We start from the raw sequence: 5,031 nt of genomic DNA on the forward strand, positions 1-5,031 counted from the left end.
TAAGTAAGATACATCTGTTACAACTGAAAAAGACACATTTTTTATATAGCACTTACATATTTCCTACTATATGTTTACTAATTTTTCATTGGTTTTGCATTTTTCCCTGGTCCTGATAATTTAATTCTATACCCTATTCCATCTACATTGACAGTAATACTAAAAGTAGCCTAACATTTACAAGATGCAAAAAAGAATAGCATCTTGTCCCAATTAAACTCCTGCCCCAATTAAAGTGAAGTTAATTAATATTTATTTGGACAGCTTTACCCTCAGTTCACTTATACAATATCAGAAATAGGTAGGTGTGAGTGGTGTTCACTGCACAATACTGATCCAAAATAAGTTAAAATAGGTTGGACATATAGACTTGAAAATAAAGTCACTGACTGAATTTTTCACTTTATTACATACTAGAGGCCTGGTGCATGAAATTCGTGCACAGGTAGGGTCCCTAGGCCTGGCCAGCATTCAGGGCCGATGGGGACCTTCTGGCTGCCGGTCCGGGGCCTTCTTTCCCTGGCTGCTGGCTGTCAGCTGGGGCCTTCCTTCATTCCACACCACCCCCTGGTGATCAGCGCATGTCATAGCAAGCAGTTAAACTCCCAGTTGGTCAAACTCCTGAGGAGACAATTTGCATATTAGCCTTTTATTATATAGAATTATTTTCATGCTACTGGTGTCTTCAAGCATTTGGTGCCATGGGAAATACAACCAAATCATTCTCTCCTGGAAGTATCTTACCTGGAGTAGAGAAAAGACATATAATTTAAACAAAGATGACATAAACAAAACAAAACAAAATTTTGTAATGCCCCTAAACCCCAATCATAAGTAATTCAATAAGACTATTTTTGGTAAACTCCTTGAAGACACTATACTGCAGTAACCTATTTTATAAGTTGTAATAGCACATATTACAGTGGTTCATACATCCTAGGCACTAAAATATAAAAGACCATCTAAACGCTAAGTTAAAGCCATCTTCCAGAAGTGCCTCCTTTTCTTGAATGAACAGATATTATGAGTGAAACACTCTCGATGTGTCAGACAGAGAAAATACTGTTACCATCATAATTAGCTAGCCACTAATATTAAAGTAGGAAGAAGCAAAGGGGAGGCCAGATATTATAGGCATGGTCAACTGATCAGCTTCACCAGGAAGCTGCCACTTTACACTACCCAGGGAACCACTGGTCCATTCCCTGAAAATCACTAGGAGAAGGGGTCCAACAAAGAGGAAGATGGACACATGCACAGTGAAGTCAGAGTGACTAGGGAAGGCGCTTGTCTGTCAGTCTAACCTGGGAAAAAGGGAACTGGTTGGAGAGAGAGGACCCACTGCAAGCATGCAAAAACCCTGAAGGGTTCATTGGATAAGCTCCTCGTCAAAATCCCAAGAGACAAGGGAATTCTCTCTCTTGTTCTTCTTGTTTCACTCCTGCTTCCTTGCACAGCCTTGTTCCGTGACCCACACTAGCTTGCCATATGGCCCTAGAAGCTGCGTGTGACCATGTGGACCCTACACACAGTGGACTGCAGCTGGGAACACAAGCTAACCTAGCCAGATGCTGGACTGGACTATGTAAATATGGAGTGGACGCTCTGGGTAGTAACTTTGATCTTAGCCCCGCTGAAGATGAAATGGGGCTTTTTTCCATGGTGGGATGGAGGGAGATGAGACCTTGGGCACCCAGGGGTTTAATTCCACAGAAATAAAGCTTTTCTCGATATCTTTTTCTCCCATGGGGCCTCAGGAAATTCTTATTCCTGTGGCACCCCAAGAAGCCCCATTCTACCAGCAGCAGGTGGGGGCACAGAGAGCACCCCACCAATAATAGTACTATATGGCATGGCAGGTGAAAACCCTACCGTCATAGGATTTAGATGCTTTGTGACAAAGCAACACTAAACATAATGTATAGGTTTGGGCTATGAGAAAGAAAAGGGATCTTTATTTTCTCAGGAAATTTCATTGATAGTAAGTGTCTGGGGCGGGGGTGGGGGGGCAAAACTGCATAAAATAAATATAAAGCTCAATACCCATGAGATAATGTATAATGAGAAAATGAGGTGATATAAAATTCTGAAAGCAATAGCCTAACAATAGGGAAAGCACAAATATATTCTGTCTAATTGCATTCAGATTATTAAATTAATCTTGGATCTTTTGCACAGTCAAAAATACTATCCAATTACATAATGTTCAGGAAAAGATCATATACTGTATAAATAAATAATGATGATATTTTTGTGCATAGTCAGTAAATATTAATGATAAGAAGGAATAAACTGTAAAATGAAGAATATTCTATTCCACCACTCTCTCTGTTTTATGAGCAAACTTCATATGTGATTTAATTTAAATAAATTTCAGATATTTGGAAAAATACTATAGATTTCCCCTTCTAAGAGTATTCTGTTATTTCCTTACAAAGCCATAAATATATCCAAAATTTTAAATATCTTCACAATACAAAATACAACACTGACACAGTCAAATTTCTAGTAATAAGCAAACTAATAAGCAGTAGAAAAATGCCAGTCCTGTTCTCCTAAGCATGCTTTCAGCTCCAGAGAGTGGTAACAATTTAATCATTGAGCTACTTCAATGACATTGAAAAGAAGTAATGAAATCATTCTATTTCTTTATAATTCAATAATATAATTCATACCAGAGAATTTAAAATGTATTTCACACATTTAAAAATACATTTTATTGCTATTAAATGTATTTTATATATTACCAGAGGGAGAAGCTAAACAGCTCTGATAGTATTGTAACAGACTGAAAACCTGAACTCAAGAAAAAAAAAAAGCACATTTTAAACTCTATTTTGTATTTTAATAGGATCAGTTAGCAAGTTTAAATTCCCTCTGCTCATTGTGCTTTCAAGTTACAAATGAGATCTAAAACCATAAAGTAAAAGCAGGAAGAAAATTATTTTTGGATTCCCTGATGCTGGAGAAAATATATACAATGGGTTATATGAAGAAATGAACTTTATCTGCCAAAGTAATCTGAATATATTTCATGAACATTTTTGAATAGTCTACAAGAAAGTAAACTATGTGAGATAAAGTTGTTAAAATAAAAGTTAAGTGAGACAAATATCTCGATTTAAAAATCTAATGCCACAGAAATAAATTAATGCATTGTATCCAGTTACAAAAATGCAAAAAGAATCTTTTTTTAAATATGTCTCTATTTCTATGACTCTTAGTAAGAAGCACATAGTACTGCTTGCTGTATGATAAGATACTCCAGTATTGTCATATATAAGACCTTCAGATTTACCCCGACCTCCTCAGAATGGATATCCACATAATAGTATGTTTGGGGACCTTTTTGATACCACTTTGATAATTCTTTGCAAACCTCCATTAGAAACAAAGGAAAGCCACTTCAAGAGTGTGCACTCACAGCTTACTGTTTACCTATACACTCATAAGATCAAAACCCCTGGTCTGACTGTTTTTGTTAACAAGGAGCAGTAAAAGTCTTCCCACATACTGAGTTTTGGTTTCCATTTTACAATCTGAGATGACAGACGGCACAAAAATGATGAGAAAACTGTGGGGAGGCTTCCAGAAGATTGATTCTCTCATCAGCTGATTCTTTTCTAGTTAGTCTTTTATTGACTACAAAGGTATAGCCAATGCAGAAAAGGAAAACCAGACTGGCCTGTTTAATCCTGAGGGCATTGGCGAAAGGTGATCACTTTTTGAGAAAACAGAGGCCTACAAGGAAATCAGCACACTGTATGAGCCGTTAAGCTGATTTAAACACACAAGGGATGCCTGGGGTTGAGCTCAAGATCTCTGAGGTGTGAGAGAGAATGAAACCATTCCACAGACTAATATTACTGAGCTTTAGTAGCAGGTGGTACAGTTGATCAGCCAGGAACCTGTCATTTGAAGAATAGGCCAATATATCTGAGAGACATGAAAAATCCTTCATTTTTTTCCTCCTTCTCACCAAGAGTAAAAATCTTATGATTTTGAACTTTTGGCAATTATCAACTACAAGTTAGGACAATTTAGGCCCCCATGGCAAGTGAGCAAAACCAAAATGTAGCTAAATTTTCTGATATTTGCTTAAGATATATAATAAGTCATGGTGGCTGAAACAGAGATTTAGTTATTGTTTTTTCTTTTAATTTTTATTTATTGATTTTAGAGAGAGAGAGGAAGGGGGAGGGAGAGAGTGAAACATCTATTTGTTGTTCTACCTATCTATGCTGCATTCCTTGGTTGATTCATGTATGTGCCCTGACCGAGAACCGCAACCCTAGCATACCTGGATGATGCTCTAACCCAGTTCTGTTGTAAGTCCATCTGGAATGAACCTTTACATGCTGTCAGCATAACCTGCAATCCGGACAACCCAGACAAATCCATGTGGGTTTTTCATGGCTGGAGAGAGAAGTCTCACATTTCCCTTGTTGTTTTATTGATGGCGTGGTGTGGGCAGTCACTTTTCTTACTGGCATGCTATTAAACAATTGCAAAGAAAAGTCTGCATTTTTACAATATTCACTTACTAACTGGAGGCTTAGAGGGAGCATAAAATGTTAAAATGTGATATTAAATTTTATTTATTATCAACATATGTAATCCTGCTATTCTCCATTTGCTAATTGTTACAGACAATTCAACACCAACTGAAGACTGAAGAGACAAATAAATCATGATAAATGAAATACTACATGGTTTAAAAGGGCATTTCCACTACCACCAATTCTGCACCTTGAACATTTAGATTTACAATATAAGTTAATAAGAATGTTATTAAGATATATTAAAACTAAAATGCCATCAATTTTAAATGCATCTAATTTAAATATGATGTCCTGAATTGAGAAAATATATTTGATTTTGTTTTTATTTACAATGTATCAGCCATAGAATTCTTAGCTATAGCAGTCTTCTTTTCAAGTAACCTGTTATGACTTCATATCATTAACGATTATACCAACAATTATTTTTGAATGTCCAACAGATATCTTGTAATTTCCTTAATTCTAGAAG

This window comes from Myotis brandtii, unplaced genomic scaffold (assembly GCF_000412655.1).
Source record: "Myotis brandtii unplaced genomic scaffold, ASM41265v1 scaffold125, whole genome shotgun sequence".
NCBI classification, from domain to species: Eukaryota; Metazoa; Chordata; class Mammalia; order Chiroptera; family Vespertilionidae; genus Myotis; species Myotis brandtii.